The sequence below is a fragment of the Apium graveolens genome, chromosome 7 (genome assembly GCF_009905375.1).
Source record: "Apium graveolens cultivar Ventura chromosome 7, ASM990537v1, whole genome shotgun sequence".
NCBI classification, from domain to species: Eukaryota; Viridiplantae; Streptophyta; class Magnoliopsida; order Apiales; family Apiaceae; genus Apium; species Apium graveolens.
This window is the reverse complement of record NC_133653.1, coordinates 157196205-157219473: the sequence shown is the minus strand read 5'-3', so window position 1 is coordinate 157219473 and position 23269 is coordinate 157196205. Positions and strand designations below refer to the sequence as shown.

Below are 23269 nucleotides of genomic sequence, written 5' to 3'. Positions count from 1 at the left end.
GTTCAACCAACCTTTAGGCTTTGGCACCATATTTTTAGCTTGGTCAAGTCCAGCCAAGCCCCATTATACGAGCTGAGGTTCCGGCCTGCCGAGTGCGGATACAGGTCCTCCTATAGGCCTGTTATCCAGAAGTCTTCATTGAAGCATTGGAATGGAGAGCTCATTTTGGTGAGGGGTCTGGACCTGCAGTATCTCCCTTACATAGCTGCTGATGGAGTCTGGACTAGGTTCCCTCAGGCTGTTTTCCGGGGCGACGCTATCCGGCTTGTCTTTTCTTTTTGTGAGTGTCTCGGGTTTCAGCTTACCCGGGATACGTTTATGATTCATAAAACTATGAACATGATATGATGTAAGTGTGTAGTTTGTGGTCCGAACTTTGTTGTCTTTGTTACTTAAATTATCTATTTGTAAAGTACTTGTGCTTATATTTGTCTTCGTTTTTGATTTGGTAGGTTTACCTCATAACAATTCAGATATGTCTTCCTCAGCCTACAGTGACGCTTTGAAAGGTTTAGGAAGTGTTGAGTGGCATTTATGACATTTTATAACGCTCCATAATGTTTTAAATTGGTGTATTTGTACTCAAGTTTTTGGTGTTTTAATGTATTTTCTAGTGGTTTTGCATTTCAGGAATTAATCCGGAATTTAGGTGAATTAGCATTGATTTGATGCTAATGTGGTGTAAGGATGGTGTCCAAGGAATAAAGGCTCGTGAAGACCAGCTCATTGCAGCAAGAAAAGAAGGCAATTTCAATTTTTTCAGAAGACCGGGGCGCCCGCGCTGTTAATCTTTAATGAAGCGAAAGTGAATTTAAGGATTTAGAACTTGCCATGCTAGTATAGGTTCATGTGTTATTGTTATGCATGATTCGTAGGTAATTTTAACCATCTTACTTGCCCCATGTAATCACGACAGGTAACTTGTGCATTAAACCGTTATGTTGTCAAATTCTATAGACATATAGGGTCTCAATATAACTGGTGTCTATTCAGCTTCTATCTCTTTTGTGGATTTCTGGTAGTATGGTATGCGTACAATGAAAGTTGGCGTTTATCAGTTTCGTGTTATCTGATTAGTCTCATCACCATTACATGCTAAGGTTAAGTACGAAAAGGCTATTAAATGAAGTATTTAATGAAGTTAGAATCCCATGTTTGTGTTATATATTATTCAACTCTCTTTAATCTCTTAGTTAATATTCTCTAGAATAATTCTCAATAGTTAATCGTAGTATAATCAAAACCCAAATTGTTATTCGTCTTAGCATTGAATAATAGCCATATAATTGTTGCATAAGTGCATAAATCACATAGTTAACCTAACCAGTCTCTGTGGGAACGAACTAGAAATAATTCTATATTACTTGCGATTGCATATACTTGCGTGAATTTTAGCGCGTGTTTAGCGAATAACAAGTTTTTGGCACCGCTGTCGGGGACTCGGTGTTAACTTTTAGTTTATGTGTTTTTCATCGGTGATCGTTAGAGTTCATTGACTCGGACATTGTTACTTACCTACTCTTTTTCTTGTCGTGTTTTAGGTACTCTCGCGAGTGTGTATGCATACGCGTTTGCGAGCTCGTAAGAGAACTCTGGATCAAGCCGAGGAGGAAGTTGTAGTGATTGGAAGGGAAGTTTTTGAGGATGAAGAGAAAGTAGAAGAAGAAGAGAAAGTCGAGGAACCAGCTTTAATAGTGATGGGAGATCAAGCAGAAATTCCTAAGACTTTGATGGACTATTCTTAGCCTAAGATCAATGATATTCAGTCGAGCATCATCAGACCAGCCATCTCGGCTAACACTTTTGAGATCAAGTCGAGCACGATTTAGATGATACATAACTCAGTTCAGTTTGGGAGTTCTCCTACAGAAGACCCCAACATTCACATCAGGGTTTTCATCGAGATCTGCGACACTTTCAAGTTCAATGGGGTGACTGAAGATGCTATCAAGCTGAGACTTTTCCCATTCTCTCCAAGGGATAAAGCAAAGTGCTGGTTACATTCTCTACCACCAGGGTCTATCACCAAATGGGAGGATCTTGCTCAAAAGTTTCTCACTAATTCTTTCCTATGGCGAAGACTGCTACAATCAGGAATGCTCTTACTCAATTTGCACAGCAAACTGGAGAATCTCCGTGTGAGGCTTGGGATCGATATAAGGAGATGCTGAGGAAGTGCCTACACCATGGCATGCTTGATTGGATAATTATAAACTATTTCCATAATGGTTTGGGCGCTCAGTCTAGACCTATGCTCGATGCAGCATCTGGTGGAGCCTTATGGGCCAAAAGCTATAATGAAGCTTATGAGTTGATTGAGCTCATGACAACAAATGAATACCAGAATCCTATACAAAGAATGTTGCAAATCAAGGTAGCAGGAATTCTGGAAGTAGATATAGCTACTGCTATAGCTGCTCAACTTCAATCTTTGACGATAAAAGTGGACTCTTTGGCTAATTATGGAGTTAATAAAATCACTAGTGTTTGTAAACTTTGTGCGGGGGAACATGAAAATGAGCAGTGTGTTATTTCTAGCGAATCAGCTCAACTTGTGAGCAACTTTCAGAGATCATAATAGCAAGCTCCAGCCACTTATCATCCCAATAACCGAAAGCATCATAACTTCAGCTGGAGCAACAATCAGAATGCGGTGCAACAACCTTATCATCCATACACAGCAAAACAGTATAACCCTCCTGGTTTTCAACAACTGCAATATGCCCCTAGGCAACAACTTCAACTTCAGCAGTTACCGCAAGCTAATGAAAAATCTGAATTGGAGGAGTTGAGTCTCATGTGCAAGAGCCAAGCTATGTCTATCAAGACCTTGGAGAATCATATGGGGCAGATTGCTAATGCATTACTGAATCGTCAACCTGGCACGCTTCCAAGAGATATTGAAGTGCCAGGCAAGAAGGAAGCTAAGGAGCATGTTAAGGAAATTACATTGAGGTCTGGTAAGGTTGCAAATCCTGAAAAAGCTAAGAATCCAGAATCTGAAGTTGAGGCTGAAGAAGAAGAAGTGCAGAAGGAAGCATAAGTGGAACCAAGGAAGACTACTGTTGAGCACACTCCTCCTGAGGGTAATATAGGGGAGAAACAGATCTATCCTCCACCTCTTTTTCCTAAGAGGCTGCAGAAGAAAAAGTTGGATAAATAGTTTGAGAAGTTTCTGGAGGTGTTCAAGAAACTTCACATCAACATACCTTTCGCTGAACTCTTTAACAAATGCCTAGTTATGCGAAGTTTATGAAAGGTATTCTCTCTCTAAAGGTGAAGCTTGATGACTTAGAGACCGTTGCTCTCACGGAGGAACGCAGTGTTGTGCTGCAACAGAAGTTGCCTCTGAAGCTTAAAGATCCTGGAAGCTTCACTATTCCATGCACCATTGGAAATGTGTCATTTGACAAATGCTTATGTGACTTGGGGGCTAGCATCAATCTGATGCCTTTGTCAATCTTCAAGAAGTTGGACTTATCGGATCCAAAGCCTACTTATATGACTTTGTAGTTGGCCGATCATTTTATTACTTATCCACGAGACATTGTTGAGGATGTTTTGGTCAAGGTGGATAAACTCATCTTTCCTGCTGATTTTCTAATTCTTGATTTCGAGGAGGATAAGAAGATTCCCATAATCTTGGGAAGACCTTTCTTGGCGACTGACCGAACCTTGATTGATATGCAGAAAGGTGAGCTCACCATGCGAGTGTTGGATCAGGATGTCACTTTTAATGTGTTTAATATGATGAGGTACCCTACGTAAAATGAGGAGTGCTTAATGGTGGAGTTGGTTGATTCTGTGGTTACTTCAGAACTTGATCAATTGCTAAGGTCTTATGCCTTAGAAAAGGCCTTGTTGGGGAATTCCGATAGTGAAGATGATGAAGGGGATGAGCAGTTACAATATCTGAATGCTTCTCCCTGGAAGAGGAAAATGGATATGCCTTTTCAATCTCTTGGAATGAAAGAGCTGAACAAATCTCCTAAGCGCCTCAAGCCATCTTTTGAGGAAGCTCCTACACTGGAGCTTAAACCTTTACCTGAACACTTAAGGTGTGCTTTTTTAGGTGATGCATCTACTTTGCCTGTTATTATTGCATTTGACCTTTCAGGTAGCGACGAGGAAAAACTCTTGAGAATTCTGAGAGAATTCAAATCGGTGAATGGATGGACGATAGTAGATATTAAGGAAATCAGCCCTTTTTATTATATGCATAAAATTCTGCTAGAAGAAGGTAGCAAGCCTACTATTGAGCAACAAAAAAGACTAAATCCTATCATGAAGGAAGTCGTGAAGAATGAAATTCTTAAGTGACTGGATGCAGGGATCATCTATCCCATTTCTGACAGTTCCTGGGTGAGTCCAGTTCAGTGTGTACTAAAGAAAGGAGGTATCACAGTCGTTGCTAATGAGAAGAATGATCTCATTCCTACTCGAACAGTCACAGGGTGGAGAGTTTGCATGGATTACAGGAAGATGAACAAGGCCAAGAGAAAAGATCACTTACCTCTGCCATTTATTGATCAGATGTTTGACAAATTGGTCGGGCATGAGTACTACTGTCTTCTGAATGGCTATTCTAGATATAACCAAATTTGCATTACTCCGGAAGAGCAGGAGAAGACTACTTTCACTTGTCGATTTGGTATTTTCTCCTTTAGAAGGGTTTCTTTTGTTTTATGTGGAGCACCGGCCACATTTCAGAGATGCATGATGGCTATCTTCTCTGACATGATTGGTCAGAATGTGGAGGTGTTTATTGATGATTTTTCTGTGTTTGCTGATTCATTTGATGAGTGTTTCAAGAATCCAGTGCAACTTCACTGGATAACATATTAATAAATGAGTCTTTTCCCGAAGAGCCGCTGTTTGGAGTGCAAAAGGAAGAATCGTGTTTTGCAGATATTGTGAACTACCTTGTGAGTAATATCATGCCTCCCGACTTGTCGTACGCTCAAAGGAAGAAGTTTCTGCATGAAATGAAGTGGTATATGTGAGATGAGCCATTTCTTTTTCGACAAGGAGCTGACCAAATCATCAGGAGATGTATTCCTTATAGCGAAACGGGGGGGGGATCTTGCGAGATTTCCACTCAACGACTTATGGAGGACATTATGGTGGAGAAAAGACAGCAGCTCTTATTCTTCTAGCAGGTTTCTTTTGGCCGAATTTGTTCAAAGATGCTCATCAATTTGTTTGAAATGTGATCGATGTCAACGTGTGGGTAATATGTCCAAGAGGGATGAGATGCCTCTTAATGTGCTTCTCGAGGTTAAAGTCTTTGATGTTTGGGGAATAGACTTCATGAGGCCATTTGTCTCATCTTGTAACAATCGGTATATCTTGTTGGAGGTCGATTATGTCTCAAAATGGGTTGAAGTCAAGGCGTTTCCAATGAACGATGCAAAGGTGGTGCTTAATTTTCTTCATAAGAAGATATTCACAAGATTTGAACTCCGAGAGTCATAATCAGTGATGAGGGGTTGCATTTTTGCAATCGCAATTTCACTGCTATGATGCAAAGGTATAATGTGAATCATCACATTGCTACGGCTTATTATCCTCAGATGAATGGTCAGGCTAAGGTATCTACCAGAGAGATCAAGTGCACTTTAGATAAAGTTGTGTGTCCATCAAGGAAAGATTGGTCTTTGAAGCTTGATGAAGCTGTTTGGGCGTATAGAACAACATACAAGACTCCATTGGGAATGTCACCGTTTCAGTTGGTTTATGGTAAGGGGTGTCATTTGTCGGTGGAGCTCGAGCATAAAGCGTACTGGGCTTTGAAGAAGTTGAATCTTGATTTGAATGCAGCTGGAAAGAAGAAGATCCTTCAATTGAATGAACTCGATGAGTTTCGACTTCAAGCATATGAAAATAACAAAGTGTATAAGGAGAAAGTCAAGAGGTGGCACGATAGGAGTCTAGTGCTCAAATCATTTGTGCCAGGGCAACAAGTTCTTTTGTTTAACTCTCATCTCCGTCTTTTTCTCGGGAAGTTGAAGTCAAGGTGGTCAAGGTCGTTTATTGTCAAAACTGTGTTTCCGTATGGAGTGGTGGAAATTTTTGAAAATGATCCGGGCCAAACATTCAAGGTAAATGGTCAAAGGTTAAAGCATCACTATTGTGACACGACAAACCGTGAAGTGGTTAGTGCCATTTTATTGTCCGTTTGATCTCGCATTTCTACGTCAAGCTAACGATATAAAGCAAGCGCTTCTTGGGAGGAAACCCAATTTGTTGTACATTAGTAGAGAGAGGAAGAAGAAAGGAAGGAGTAAAGCATAAAAAAAATCAAAAAATAAAATATTTTGGGGCCAACTACAGTAGCACGGCGCGCCCGCACTGAGGAAGCGGGCGGCCGAGCCACTTTTCCAGAAATAGAGTGTGCCCGCGCTGCCTGGCAGGGAGGCCACGCTGAAAAGTTAGAAGCACGGCGTGCCCGCACTGAGGTAGCGCGCGGCCGCGCTGCCCCCTGAATCCGAAAAAAAATAATTACAGCTGGGAAAAGAGAAAATCAGGGACTTATTCCAAAAATCAATTTATGCTCAAATTTTACTCTTTCACATCCCAAATTTCCCTCTCCAAATCAAACCCGTTATTCCCACTATTCCCATAATCAATTCCCACTTCTATTCCATATCTAATTCTCTGCCAACCTCCTATATATACACACACTTATACACAAACTTCTCCATCACTTCTCAAATTCTCAAACACAGTTCTCTCTCAAACACTTATCTTTTATTTTCCCTTATTCAATCCCAATGGCACCCAAAAGACAGCGAACTCAAGTAAGCAGCATCGCCACTAATTCTTCGAGTGTGGGTGGTATGAGGCCTAGGTTTTGACACCCGAGGCTGAAGCGGAGTATACGAGGCTTCTCTCGAATCCTATAGCTAAGTAGCGTGGTTTTCTGCCATCAGGGAAAGATGGTAAGTTGTTGGAGATGATCTTGGAGATGGGTTGGGTTGCTTTTTGTGAGGCACCCGCTGCTGTGCCCATGAGTATGGTTCGTGAGTTTTGCGCTAATATGAAGGCGGAGAAGAATGGTTTCACTGTGGTTCAGGGGATGACGGTGGAGTACAGTGCTGAGGCGATAAGGAGGGTGATTGATCACCTGCGAGGAAGCCCAGTCAGGATATTTGGAATGAGAAGACTCCGGAGGAGTTTGATTTGGATTTGATAGTTACTACTCTGTGTGTGCCTGAGACTGACTGAAAGTTTAAGAGGGGCACGAATGATTATTCCATGTTCCCTACTTCGTGCATGAACAGGTTTGCACGTGCATGGAATTCATTTATTTGTGATAACATCATGCCATCTTCTCACGTGCATGATGTTACTCTGGAGCGTGCACGCTTGTTGTGGGGTATTTTGCAAGGGGACTATGTGGACCTTGGTATGGTTATTCACCAATGGCATCTGAGATTTTTGCGAGGGAGTACTACAGGTTCTATACCCTATGTGTCCATTGTGACGAAGTTGTGTGTGGCAGTTGGTGTTTATTGGCCAACACACGAGCAGCTCCAGGTTCTGAGTGCTCCGACTGACAGCACCACTTTATTGATGATGCAAGAGTGGGATGGATGCAATCTTGATTTGAAGGGGCTTGGGTATTCTTTTGACCATCTGCCTGGTGGGAGGCCAGCTGTTAGGGCAGCTCAGTCGAGCAGAACAACTTGGAGATCTCAGTTGGGTGAAGAGGCTGGTCCATCACAGCAGGAGCAGGAGGAAACAGGAGCAGATGTAGGAGTTGGTATGAGTATGGCACAGTATAGGCGTTTAGCAAGAAGGATGGATGCTATGCATGACATCCATAGTCGTCTTGCACGTGATCTCACCCAGACATTGGGGACTTCTTTCAGAGCCATAGGTGTTCACATCCATTGGCCAGTATTTGGTGAGGACTCCATGTATCCACCTCCAGACACGCCTGACACTCCACCCGTTGGGGGTGAGGATCCTAATTCCGAGTAGTTATGCCTGATTCCTTACTATTACCTTCACTGAGGACAGTGAAAATTTTAAGTTTAGGGGTAGTAGTTGAAGGAATATGTTTTGTGTGAATCGCATTGAAGGAATATGTTTTGTGTGAGTCATATATAGTTTGCATATTCATGATACTTTAACGCATATAGTTGCACATTTTCCATGTAGTAGTTCTTTTTTCTTTTTTTTGTAGTTTTTTATAATAATTGTTCATATAGTTTCATGCATTTGCATAATAACATGATCCCTTAGATGATTTTTCCGATTAACTTGTGATATCAATGCTAGTGTAGTGATGTCGTATTTAGTGATATTAAGTCCTATCGAATTGATTTGCATGCTAGAGACAATTATATTTCACTAAGTCTTATATGTTGCTTGAGGGCTAGATCATGGTCATGGTTTATTTATTTGTCAAGGTTTAATCGCTTGTTTTTATTTAGAATTTAGGATATTCTCTTAATAATAAATTAACATGGATATTTACGAATTGGAGAAAATTGAATTTCATTGCTAGTTGTTGTGGCTAGGTGTCAAATGGCTAGTAGCCGGCTCATTTTATATGAGTAGTCTAGGGTTGAGCGAGATGGAGCGAAACGCACTTGTTCAGAAATTTATGAAAAGAAAAAGAAAAAAAGAAAAAAAGAAAAAAATAAGTGTTGTGTATAATTGATCACGAGTGGGTTCTTTAGTACTCGAGTTATTAAGTTCTTTGGAGACTTTGTTCCTAGTGACCTAAGTCTTGTATAGTCTGGGATCCGCTAACCTAACGCTCACTATATGGGTACTATTGTATAAGTCTTTTGTGGACCCCACTCATTGCACGGTCAAATAAGCATATTTGTGTTGTTTATGTGTTATGAATAAAAGCGTGAATCCATATAAAACTCCAATATAAGAATTAAAGTGTTATAAGTTATTTTGAGTCTAGATTTTATTTTATCTATAACCTTGTTATTGCTTTGATGATTAGTGAGTCATGATTATTGATCTAGTTGCGATGGTATATCCGTAAGCATTGGCACACACGCACGTCTATGGTTTGTAGGTTGGTTTGTGAGGTTTGATTGATCTTTATGCGAATAACTGCATTTGTTGAGATGTTGCTTGTTGATTGGTTTAGTTATTCTATGGGGATCGTAGCATCCATATAGTTTGCATTCATGCATTTTTATTTCTTGTTCTTTGAGTCTGTTTATGCTTGAGGACAAGCATCGATTCAAGTTTGGGGGTACATTGAGTAGTATTTATGACACTTTATAACGCTCCATAAAGCTTTGAATTGATGTATTTGTACTCAAGTTGTTGGTGTTTTAATGTGTTTTCCAGTGTTTTTGCATTTCAGGCATTAATCCGGAATTCAGGTGAATTAGCATTGATTTGATGCTAATATGGTGTTAGGATGGTATCCAAGGAATAAAGGCTCGTGAAGACCAACTCATTGCAGCAAAAAAAGAAGGCAATTTTAGTTTTTCCAGAAGACCGGCGCGCCCGCGCTGTGTTAACGCGCGCCCGCGCCAGAGAAACAGAATGTCAGCGTGCCAGCACTGGTGAGGCGTGCGGCCGCGCCAGGTCGGGATTCCAGATTCCTGTTTCAATTAGAAGACTGTTTTTCTAGGCTTTTGGATTAATTGGGTTGCTATTTAAAGACAACAAAAAGATGTTTTTCATAACGGAGCTTAAGGAGAAGACAACAAGAAGACCTATAGCACAATTCAACGAAGACGAAGAAGATCTAGTTTATTCTTGTGAATCTTTGTTCTAAGTTGTAATCTTGGATGCTCGTTTCTTGTTTTGTTGAACCTAATACTCTGGATTACGTACTTTGTTTATGAAAAGGCCCATCTTTGGTCCAAACTAGTATCATGCTAAGGTTAAGTATGAAAAGGCCCATCTTTGTTATCTGATTAGTGTCATCACCATTACATGCTAAGGTTAAGTATGAAAAGGCTATTGAATGAAGTATTTATTGAAGTTAAAATCCCATGTTTGTGTTATATATTATTCAACTCTCTTTAATCTCTTAGTTAATATTCTCTAAAATAATTCTCAATAGTTAATCGTAGTATAATCAAAACCCAAATTGTTATTCGTCTTAGCATTGAATAATAGCCATATCATTGTTGCATAAGTGCACAAATCACATAGTTAACCTAACTAGTCTCTAAGGGTATGAACTAGAAATAATTATATATTCCTAGCGATCGCGTATACTTGCATGAATTTTAGCGCGTGTTTAGTGACTAACAGGAAGTTTCTTCAAGCCGAAGAAGAAGGCTTCAGTTGTTGGGTCCGGATCGAACCCTCCTCCAGAGGAAGGCTCTCAGAGCAATGCCGTCTCAAGGCCAGAGTCTGTTGAGCAGGAAAGGGGTCTGGAGAAGGATGTTGAAGTGGAGGCTGGTGATGAATTTTGGAACCTTGAAGAAATTGAGCCTCTCGGAGATGTTCCTGAAGTGGATGTTGCCCGGAGGAGGAAGAAGTTCCGGAGTTCTGGATCGAAACCTCCCCGGTCTGAAAAGGCTAATGTTGGTGCTGAGTCTAGACTGGACAAGAGTAAAGGTTTAGAAGTAGAGAGTCCGATAATGAGTATTCCGGGGTTGGATGAAAGGCTCGCTCACTTTATGGACGAGATTCCTTCACAAGCCGAGTGGAGGGATATGAATGCCTCCAGATTCGATGCCACCATAAAAGAGTGTACTCGTCTTTAGGGTCAGGTATACTGTGTCTTTGTGCTTCTTCTGTTTTTTCTACTTTTCCTTAGAATATTTTCTGAGTTTTGTAATTTCCTCTTTGTAGCTTGGTGGTTACATGGCCGGAGCTGCTGCTATGTCATATAATGACTTGAAGCATGCCCGAGCCATGATTGCTAACAAGAATGCAGAACTTGCAGAGCTTAAGGACCAGATTTCTGTTAAGGATACTTCTTTGTCCGGACTGAACAACCATCTGAATGATGTGACGGTCCGGGATGAGAATGCTGAGAAGGAAGCTGCAGACCTGAAATCGAAACTGGCTGAGCTCCGAAAGCAGATATTTGCCATTAGGCCGGAGTCGGAGGTTATTGAAGCTTACAAGAAATTTGATCAATACGACCGGTCTCTTGCAAATGTTGGCGCTCCGGAGATAGGTCGTTGTTGGATTATTACCGAGAGGCATATAAAGACGGACCTAAAGTCGGAACTGGATGAGCTCCGGAAGCAGATATATGTTGTTAGGTCGGAGTCGGAGGTTATTGAAGCTTACAAGAAATTTGATGAATACGACCGGTCTCTTGCAAATGTTGGCGCTCCGGAGATAGGTCGTTGTTGGATTATTGCAGAGAGGCATAGAAAGACGGATCATGAGGCCGATTTTGATAGCTTTTGTGGATAGTTCATCAAGGCAAAGCAGAACATTGAGGCTGGTCTTGGGGAGCCGGAGCCCTTCGACGGTCCTTGTCCTAGTTTCCTCCCTCCGAATGCTCCGGATGCTTAGATTTATATTTGAAACTTGAACTTGTGCTGGTTTTTAGACTGTTGCTTAATTTGTAACTGTAAACCTTTTTGTGGTCCGGGTCCGTTTGGTCTGGTTAACTTTGTTATATTTGCTTTTTCTTGCTTTTAAGTTATCCTTGATAGTTTATTTTTGCTTTAGAAAAATAACTATAAGAAAAAATGAATGCTTTAGTCCAGGCCCATAGTTGGTCCGGATTGATGGATTATGTTTTACTTAGAAAATTAATTCTGAGTAAATATGGTTGTTCTAGTCCAGATCCATCTTCGGTCCGGATTGGTGGATTCTGTTTTACTTAGGAAATTAATTCTAAGTAATTTTGTTTGCTCTAGTCGAGACCCATTATTGGTCCGGACTAGTGGATGTTGTTTTACTTAGAAAGTTGATTCTAAGTAAATGTGTTTTCTCTAGTCTAGATCCATCTCTGGTCCGGACTAGTGGATGCTGTTTTACTTAGAAAATTAATTCCAAGTAAATTTTTTTGCTCTAGTCCAGACCTATTATTGGTTCGGACTAGTGGATTCTGATTTACGTTGAAAATTAATTCTGAGTGAATATGGTTGCTCTATTCCAGGCCCATCTTTGGTCCAAACTAGTGATGATATTTTACTTAGAAAGTTAATTCTAAGTAGATATGTTTGCTCTAGTCCAGACCCATTATTGTTCCGGACTAGTGGATGATGTTTTACTTAGAAAGTTAATTCTAAGTAATTATGTTTGCTATAGTCCAGACCCATTATTGGTCTGGAGTAGTGGTTATTGTTTTACTTAGAAAGTTAATTCTAAGTAAATATGTTTGCTCTAGTCCAGATCCATCTTTGGTCCGTACTTGTGAGGGTATTTTACTTAAAAAATTAATTCTAAGTAGATATGTTAGCTCTAGTCCAGACCCATTATTGGTCCGGACTAGTGGATGTTGTTTTACTTAGTAAGTTAATTCTAAGTAATTATGTTTGCTATAGTCCAGACCCATTATTGATCCCGACTAGTGGATGTTGTTTTACTTAGAAAGTTGATTCTATGTAAATATGTTTGCTCTAGTCCAGATCTATCTTTGGTCCGGACTAGTGGATGCTGTTTTGGATAAATCTAGGAAAATGTAATATAGAGAAATGCTTTTCATTAATCTGAAACTTCATTCAAACAAGATATAGATTGGTTGCTTGCCATATAGGAAACAAGATTTCGATTGCTTTATTGCTTCTTTCTATTGGTAGAACTTCCTTAGTCTGAGTCCATGCCAAGTATTGGGGATTTCTGAGCCATCAATGTGTATTAGTTTGTAGGTTCCTGGCCTCAGGACTTCTTTGACCTTATATGGTCCTTCCCATGGGCATTAGCTTTCCAGTGTTTGTAGGATCTGATGCTTCTGTGTCTCGAAGAACCAGGTCTCCAACTTGGAAGTTTTTTACTCTGGACTTCTTATTGAAATGCTCTTTTGTTTTCCTCCTTATATCTCTCCATTTTTGCAACTACTTGGTCCCGGACTTCATCAATTAGCACTATATTTTTTTCTTAGTCCTTCTTCATTAGCTGCTTTATCAAATTTTATTGCTCTGTGAGAAGGAGATCACACCTCAATAGGAAGCATTGCTTCTAATCCATAAGCTAGTTTGAATGGAGTCTCTCCGGTGCTATTCTCGGGGCTTATCCTGTATGACCATAATACACTTGGCAGTTCTTTTGGCCATTTGCTCTTGCTTTCTTTAAGTCTTTTCTCAATACCCCGGAGCAGGATTCTCTTGGTGACTTCCACTTGCCAATTTCCTTGGGGATATGCTACTGATGACCTTTTGTGTTTGATCCCGCGCTTCTGGAGATAGGACTCGAATTCTGATCCGATGAATTGTGGCCCATTATCTAGTACTAGGACTCTTGGAATCCCGAACCTCATCAAAATATTGTCCATAAAGTTTATGCAGTCCTGCTAGTTTATGGTCCTCATTGCCTTCACTTCAACCAATTTGGTCATGTAATCAATTGAGACTAACAAGTACCTGAGATCTCCTTTGGCCCGGGGAAAGGGTCCCATGATGTCAATACCCCAGACAGCAAAGAGAATTGGAGATAAGACTGATGAAGGTAGGACTGAGCTTAATCGAGATACATTGCAGAAGAGTTGGCTTTCCTTGCATTTTTTCACAAACTCTATTGCATCTTGGTGAATAGTTGGCCTGTAGTAGCCTTCTCTTATGATCGTGTGAGCTAGGGCCTTTTCAGACATATGGTCTCCACAGATTCCTTCATGGACTTCCATTAAACAATACTTAGCCTCTTCTGGTCCGACATATTTTAGAATAGGAGATGAGAAGGTCCTGCGGTATAGTAGTCCTTCTTCAAGGAAGAACTTTGCTACTTTGGCTTTTAGTCTTGGAGCTTTTCCTTTATCTTCTCGGAGTTCTCCTTTTTCTAAGTAGTTGATGAAAGGATTCATCCAGTTCTAGTTGCTTTCGATCTCCAATACTTCTTCGGATTCGATAGATATTTTTTTGGAGCTTTTCAAAGTAAACTGAGCAGTCCAGATCCGATGAGTTCCGGACTAGCATGGATAGAGTATCAGCTTCTTCATTTTCTTCTCGACATATCAGTAGGACTTGATGCCTTGGGATTGAAGCTAGGTAGCTTTGAACCAGTGCTTGATACTTTTCCATAATAGGGTCTTTTGCTATGTATTCTCCGTTTGTTTGCTTGACCACTATCTGGGAGTCACTGTAGATTTTCAAGTCCTGGACTTTTAGAATCCTGAAGAGCTTCATTCTTGCAATCAATGCCTTGTATTCCGCCTGGTTATTTGTTGCTAGGAAGCTGAAGGATATAACTGTCTGTATCATGAATCCCTTAGGACTTGTTAGGATGAGTCCTTCTCCCGACCTTTCACTTGTTGATGAACCATTAACTTTCAAGGTCCAAGCTCCTGGGTTTGCCGCTTGATCTGAGTTCTGATCTATGTTCATTGGTTCTGGTTCTTCTTCCTGGAAGTTACATTCAATTATGAAATCAGCAAGTGCTTGAACTTTAATGGAAGTTATGGGAATGAAGCTCATATTGAACTAGCTTAACTCTATAGCCCAATTGACTAGCCTTCCCGAGACGTCTGGCTTGTGAATTATTTTCCTCTGGGGCTGGTTTGTGACTACTCTGATTTCTCTTCATTGGAAGTAATCTCTGAGCTTTCTTGATGTTGTGACCAAGGCAAAGGTAAATTTTTCTTGTCTTGGGTACCTGGTCTCCGCATCTTTAAGTACTTGGCTTACATAGTAAACTGGTTGTTATTTTCCATTTTCTTCCTGAATTAAAGCAGCCATGACTACTAGTGCTCCCGCTGATAAGTATAGGTAGAGGGGCTCTCCTAGTTGGGCCTTAGTTAGGACTGCTAGCTCGGAGAGGTAGGACTTGATTTCTTCAAATGCTTTCTGGAACTCCGGAGTCTAGTTGACTTCTTCCTTGTTATTTGCTCCTTTGAGTAGATCAAAGAATAGTAAGCATCTCTCCGCTAATTTGGTAACGAATCTTCTAAGTGCTGCTAGTGATCCCACTAGCTTCTGCTCATCTTTCCGGGTCCTGGGAGCCCTCATCTCCTAGATTGTTTTTATTTTCTTCGGATTAGCCTCAATTCCCCGATTGCTGATCATGAATCCCAAGAACTTGCCAGCTCCAACTCCGAAGGTACATTTGTAATAACCCCAAAATTTTGAACTTTTTGTAACCCTTATGAATAGTGTTTTTGCTGATATTGCTGAATAAGAAAACTGTTCATGCCACACTATGTAGGGGTTCTTTTATGGATATTCTGAGATTTTATTGGTACTCTATATGATATATAAGTGTATGTAAAGATCGTCAGAATCCAAATTTGAACCTTTTAATTTTTCCCGAAAATCCACCAGATATCGAAAGAATTGAGTATAAGGTAACAGGATAAAAAGGATTTAAATTCAAGGATTTTAATAGAGGATCATAAAAGGAATATAAGATCCCGGGTATGATCCCTCAAATGATAAACAAAAACGAAAGTTAAGCGAACCATATAACAGATCAGCGGTCATTAGCCAAATAATTAAAAGCTAATCAAAGAGATTAGTGGGGATGATGTCATCAAACCAATGAGAAGAGGACAAAGGAAGGAGGGTAACATCACATGGTGACATAAGCATGACCAAGCAAGTGTGTTGTTGGTTGAATTAGAACCACACAAAAATTACCATGGTAAAAAGGTAACAAAACAAATCAAAATGTCAAGCAACCAAGCCAACAATTCATTTTCACCAAAAACACAAAATTTTCTCCCCATTCTTCATCAAGCTCTCGGCTTTTCTTCTTTTCCAAAGAAAGAAAAATCAAAAACCTAGTTCCAAGCTTTGTGAGATTGCAAGGTAATTATCTAAGACTCCTTATGCATGGTTATGGATATCCAATAAGTTTGAGCTCCTAAATCATTCACAATCTCTTCCTAAAAATCATGGAAGAAGATGGTGAATAGTGTTTTTCAAGAACTAAATTTTTTGTTCTTGAAGTTTTGTTTAGATTAAGCTTGGATAAGGACTTTAAGGGTGATTCCAAGCTATTCACTTGATTCTCCACTCTCCAAGGAAGGTATAACCCCTCCAAACCCTAACTTTATTTGAGTAATTAGGTTTAGTTTTGTTGTTATAATTCATGAGAGGCTTGCTAGGTGTAAATGTAGAGATTAGTTGATTTTGTGAAGTTTTTGGAGTGGTAGTTCTTGGATTGTTGATTAATGAACTTAAGTGTAGTTTAAATTCAAGTTTAATAATAGTATAAATTTATAATATGGAGTTGTTGGGGCTGTTATGGTGAGTTATGGATGGAATTTTGATTGGGTTGTGATTGTGGATTGATTGTGGGTTGATTTGGAGTGGTTTAAATTTGGGTAATCGCTGCTAGGTTTTGATCATTTCCATGATTAGATAGTTCATGTTACGAGCTTCGTTTTGATATGTAGTTCGTTTGATTCCGATGTACGGTTTAGGAGAAACGGCCGTTTTAAGTAACGACGTTTCGCGAACGAATCATTACCCCTCGCCTTACTTTGAAACATAGGTTAAAGACCAAAAAGGACTAATTGGAGTATGAAACAATTATGTAAAGTGTATTAGGCAGTTGGTAAGACACTCGCGAAATAATCGCCTTAAAACTCGTAATGGTTAATTTATTAAAAATGGTGGAGCCGAGGGTACTCGAGTGACTTAAGAGAATCATTAAGCGCAAAGTGAGCGTTAGACTCTAAATTGGTTAAAGTATAGATTTATAAGTGACTTTGGTTTAATTCCAACTTATATGTTGTTTATAGGTTACCAGACTCGTCCCAAGCCATTTATAACCCCCAGTCGCTCCGGCAAGTTTTCTACCCGCTATACTGTTGTTGTGATGTATATATGTACATGCATTATCTTGTGATAGATGCATAATGGTTATTTAGCAAATTCTTGCGATATATTGTAGCATGTGATATGGTATATATGCATGCCTGTTTCGTATTCTTGATACATATATTTTTTGATTCAGTTGATAATACCTATGCTAGAGATAAGCGGTAATTGGCATATACCCTTAGTATAGGGGACCCAAAGGTGAACTTTTTCTAAAACCGGGAGTCGAGGCTCCCGAGTATAATATATATATTTATATATATATATGAATAGTTTTCAAAACTATGAATCGAATAAGGTTTATTCGATAACTTTATTTTATTATTGAATATTATCTTGAATATTCATTCGAGGGCTTATGACCCCGTTTAATTATTATTCAATATTATTTGGAATATTCATTCGAGGGCTTATGACTCCGTTTATTTTATTAAGGAATATTATTTTGAATATTCCTTCGAGGACTTATGACTCTGATTATTTACTAATTATTATTCTTAATTTTATTAAAGAATAATGTGTCGATAATCTAACTTACTTTTGATTATTCAAATAAAGATATTACTTTCGTATAAGTATATCTTTGGTTATTTAGTATTCATTTCAAGTATAAGTTTTACAACTTCTACTTCAATTATTTTCATAAAGATTATTCCTTATGGGAATATTATTTAAATAATAATATTCATATATTTTCTAATATATTGGGACTGATTTACTTTATTAAATCAGCATCACTCCAAACACTCTTTAAAGTGTTTTCGAGTCCTCAAAATGATTTTAAAGGTTAGGGCGGATCCCAAAACTCATTTTTATATATTTAAGATCTTCCTTTCAAAGGGGATTTAAATATTCGCTCAAAACCTGAGGGATCTGGCTCTGTGGTGTGTTTTATATTCGCAACCAGGTTGCTATTTTGATAAAAGAGTTTTGATTACTTACCCAATACTCGGGAAGTAAAATTTTTGGAACAAGTTAATCCATTAACAGGCATCGCCTGGGAAATATCGGTGAGTTTTCCTTTCCAACTAGATACGACTTCTTGGTGGAGCCGTATCAACAAGTTTCTACTTGGGGAAGGTGAGGACGAGCTTTACGTTTCAGAGTCATGGATTTCATCTGAACTAGGAGTGGCGTAAGTGGTCGAGTGGCGCCGGCCCAGCCTTATTATATTGGCCCAAATGGCCTGGAAGTTCCACAAGACGGTACATTCCTTAGGAGTCCAGTGTTCGGTTGACAAGTAAATCCGACAGGTTCTCCTCTACATGTAGAAAATGGTGGGGTTGCACTACTACGACTGATCATCGTAAGTAGTCTTCCTGGCGCGACAAAACTCCCGTAATGAGTTCATCATCCAGTTGGACAATTCTGCAACACTACCCAGAGCATTTCGATCGAAAGGCTACGAATGGGTGGTTGCCGAAGCTTTGACAAAGTCAAACAGTTATAATGGTGTTTCCATTGAATGAAGTATCTTGTAACTTCATTTCCTTTAAAAATATTTCAAAGATTCAATCTATTCAAGTTTTAACTTGTGGTCTCATCTATGGTATGACCTTTTGAAACTTATTATACTTTGAACAGTAATAGTTCAAGTAGATTTCTAAAAATGGTATAAGTATAATGAAGTAATTGGTAACTTCATCTTCCTTTAAACTTATATCCAGTAAGTAATTACCTTACACTTGATAAAGGATTCTAGCAAGTTATCCATTTAGATACTTGCATTATTGTTTACACTATATATTATCTTGCGAGCTGTAATGCTCACTCTTGCTTTATTTCTTCATCACACAACAACAGTTAGGAAAGATGGCCAGACTCAAGCAGACCTAGCGCAAGCGCGTGGGAAGCGTCCCGCGTCTTCCCGTTGATGTTGTAGCTGCTATAGCTGCAGAGGTAGATCTATTGGTAGATTAGGCATTCTACTTTTGGGAACCAAATATTGTATAATTATAACTTGTGGCAGATAATGGCAATTAACTGTAAATTTATCAAGTAATCATTTTGGGTTGTAATAACTTTTAAATTGTGGATTCAAGGACTTGTACTTATTTCAATTTCATCTCTGAGACTATAACGGGTTGTGATGTGTGTTAGTGTGGGGTCATAGTATAAGGTTATTTATTATAATTAAGTGAAGTGATATTGTGGAAAGAAAGACCGTGACGACCCGAATTCCCGACCCCGGATCTGGGGGTGTTACAGAAATGGTATCAGAGCTAAGCGTTATAAACCTCAGAGATGATGCGACGATGTAATAATAAACTCACAAAGATAATAAGAACTCTTGCCAAGTTCATGGTCGGACTACTTAAAGTAGCGCTGACAGTTAAAACCCTTACGGGAACCCTTATAAGTATCATGATAGTAACTTAGCTCATTTAATGTGTAGGCGCATGAGATAGATGACCCTGAGATGTTCGAGCGTGAGCATGATGAGGCACTGCTAGATGCCGAGGATCAGGAGGAGCCTGAGATGGAGGAGGATGAGGAGGACCCCTCAGAGGAGTCAGAGATAGAGGTTGTTGCTATTTCAGATGAGGAGGACCCGGATGAGGTCCCGGTGGCTGAGCTCCTACCCCTCCACTCCCGGTGGTCAGAGCTCTTACCCCTCCACCACTATCCTAGAGCCCATATGATGACAGCTCAGAGACCCATACTTACGAGCCTAGGCAGACCGAGGAGGAACCCCTAGCGGCTCCGGATTCACCACCTCTCGACCCTGCCGATAGGTAGTCTTTGTTAGCCCACGGCTATGTTCAGGATGTACTGAGGACCCGAGTGGCTGTTGCTGAGGCCCGGCTGAATGAGGCCAGGAGGGAGTTGGATGCGGAGAGGGCGGGTAGGCGTACCCGAGCTTATGAGACTAGGGCTGCTATACCCCGATCCTTGAGGAGGGAGATGACGGGGATAGAGCTCACGTCCCGAGCGAGACTCAGATCGCTCCAGGGGGACAGGCATGGTAGGATCTCCAGGCGGCAAGCCGACTATATCTTCCGTAGTGCGATGGAAAGGGTATGGAAGTTGACCCGCTCCGGTGTGTGATTCAGGACTGACGATGGGATAGTCTAGTTGTCTAGTTAGTCGAGGCCTTAGTAAGAGCCAATTTTCCGGGATAGTTGACTTGTATATAGCATCCCTTTTTCTGACTAGACAGGTAGACTATTGTGTATCACTTTTGGGACAGATGGCTGTAGCACTGTTGTACTTTTGACCAGATCAAACTATGTATTTCTCGCATTATATATATATTTATTTCCTTTCAGTTCAGTTCCTTAGTGACGAGATCATTGTTTTTATCATTATTATTACTGCACTTCTTATTAGAACTGTCATAAAATAATAGAATTGCGAGATACATTCTCCCCATTATAGAGCTGTGCAAGGCACAATGTTGAGTATGATTGTGACCTAACGTTGATTTTTCCCAATAAGTTTTTTATTATCAGTATCATGCCGCCAAGAAAGATTGGAACTAGGGCGAACCCTGGGTTTGAGGACCAGGGAAGCCATAACCAGGACGATAGGAACCAGGAACACAGTGAAGAGGAAGACGAGGATTATGTTGAACAGGATGACTCGCTGTATTAAGAGGAGGAGGAAACATATGATGTTGAGGGATTTGAGATAGAGGCTGAGGAAGGAGAAACTGAGGTTGAGCAACCAATACCAAACCCAGGCATGGATCCCATGGGCCAGTTCATGCAACTACTAAGGCAAAACTTGGAACGTCAACCCAACCCACCCCCTCAAGGAAATAGCAATGTTGTGGCAAACTCTTTCAGGGCTTTTAAGTCCCTTAAGCCCCCTGAGTTCCACGGATCAGCCGACCCAGTTGAAGCACGAGCATGGTTAAAGGAAATGGAGAAATCCTTTGAGATTCTGAGTATCGATGAGGCACAGAAGACTGTGTTTGCTACCTACCTTCTGAAAGGAGAGGCTAACTACTGGTGGGACGCCAAGAAAAATATGGACACATACGCTATTATAACCTGGGAGAGATTCAGTCAGTTGTTTCTGGGAAAATATTTCCCGAGGTTTATGGAAAACCAGATGGAGCTCAAGTTCTTGGAGCTAAAGCAGAATAACTTATCTGTAGCAGAGTACGAAGCGAAATTTACTGAGTTATCAAGGTTTGTGCCGGAATTTGTGAGCACCGAGGAAAAGAAAGCTAGGAGGTTTCAGCAGGGACTGAAACCGTGGATTCAGAATAGGGTGGCAATCCTTGAGCTTACTGATTATGCCACTCTGGTGCAAAAGGCAACAATCGTAGAAGCCGAAAGTGAACAGATGCAGAAGGAAAGAGAGAAAAAGGGAATAAAGAAGAAAAGCATGAGCATGGGTGGAGGTTCCGCAGGAAGGAGCTTCCCAACTAGATTTAATCGAGGAGCGGTGTCCCTACAGGGAAAGAACACTGGGTTTAAGCGGCCAATGAGTGTGAATGTGAGCCAGAGCGGCCAGAAGTCAAGAATGTCCTATTCCAACCAGTCTCGACCCCTATTGCCAGCCTGTAATACTTGTGGAAGGATGCATTCTAGGGAATGTAAGGGAAAGCCAGTAACCTGCTTTAAGTGTGGGCAAGTGGGCCACTATTCCCACAAATGCCCTTCGTCAGCCCCTGCCGTCATTCCAACCACCACTTGTCATCAGTGTGGACGCCCGGGTCATTGGAAGAAGGAATGCCCAATGAACAAACCAGCAGCTTCAGGAGCCAGCAGGGCTGCCTCCAATAAGCCACCTACTGCGAGGACTTTCAACATGACAGTCCAGGATGCTGTGAAAGACTCAGATGTGATAGCAGGTACCCTTTCTCTAAATTCAGTCAGTGCAAACATTTTATTTGATTCGGGAGCAACTAAATCTTTTATATCAAAAGACCTTACGCGTAAATTAAGACTTAAGGCTGAACCCTTGATAGAACCCTTACAAGTAGAAATAGCCAATCATGAAATTATTCCTGTTAACCAGATTCACCCCGCCTGTGAGTTAGGCATAGGGGAACAATCTTTTAGTGTTGATCTGATTCCTTTTAAATTAGGGGAGTTTGATATAATTTTGGGAATGGACTGGCTATCTAGCAATGATGCTCAGATAGACTGTAAGAGGAAGAAAGTTAAGTTAAATATCCCAGGAAAGAAAGAAGTCATATTTAGAGGAAAGAGGCAGACGCAGAAATTTTTGACTATGGCTCAAGCCAGAAGGATGTTACGAAAAGGAAATGAGGCTTACCTAGCCTATGTGGTGGACACGCAGAAGGAGGTGCCCAACTTACAAGATATTCCGGTAGTCAACGAATTTGAAGACGTATTCCCACAAGACCTTCCGGGATTACCACCCGATAGAGTGATTGAATTTGCTATTGATTTGGCCCTAGGGACGGCGCCAGTTTCAAAAGCACCTTACCGGTTAGCCCCATTAGAAATGAAGGAATTAGCTACCCAATTGCAGGAACTTTTCGATAAGGGTATGATAAGACCCAGTGTGTCTCCGTGGGGAGCACCAATGTTATTTGTTAAGAAGAAGGATGGGAGCATGAGGCTGTGCATCGACTATCGAGAGTTGAACAAGCTAACCATAAAGAACAGGTACCCGTTACCTAGAATAGACGATCTGTTTGACCAGCTAAAGGATGCTGTTTATTTTTCCAAGATTGACCTGAGAACTGGATATCACCAACTAAAGATTAAACCCGAAGATATTCCCAAGACAGCGTTCCGTACCAGATATGTGCACTATGAGTTCTTGGTAATGTCCTTTGGATTAACCAACGCCCCAGCGGCTTTCATGGATTTAATGAACAGAGTATTTAAGAAGTACTTGGACAAGTGTGTGATAGTTTTTATCGATGATATTTTAATCTACTCAAGGACTGAGGCAGAACATGCAGAGCATTTGAGGATAGCTCTAGGAATACTCAGAGAGGAACAGTTATATGCCAAATTCTCGAAGTGTGAATTCTGGCGGAATGAAGTACAATTTCTAGGACATGTGATCAATAAAGAAGGAGTATTGGTCGACCCCTCCAAGATAGAGGCGGTCTCAAATTGGGAAAGGCCAACCATACCCACAGAGGTAAGGAGTATCATAGGATTGGCAGCCTACTATCATAGATTTGTACAGGACTTTGCGAAGATCGCAGCCCCTTTGACACGACTTACTCGTAAGACAGAGAAGTTTGAGTGGACGGAGAAATGCGAGAACAGTTTTCAGGAATTAAAGAAAAGGTTGGTAACGGCCCCGGTTTTGGCATTGCCTGACAGAAAAGGAGTTTTTGTGATATATAGTGACGCGTCGCACAAAGGATTAGGGTGTGTGCTTATGCAGCACGGTAAAGTGATTGCGTATGCGTCGAGACAACTGAAGGAATACGAGATTAGATATCTTAC

General features: G+C 40.5%; 1 non-coding gene across 1 annotated transcript; it reads right to left on the bottom strand.

The window, feature by feature from the left end:
• Positions 1–2086: 2086 nt before the first annotated feature.
• LOC141676040 (small nucleolar RNA R71) lies at positions 2087–2193 on the bottom strand. Its single transcript, XR_012556652.1, has one exon. It is a non-coding gene; the product is annotated as a small nucleolar RNA R71 (small nucleolar RNA).
• Positions 2194–23269: the final 21076 nt, after the last annotated feature.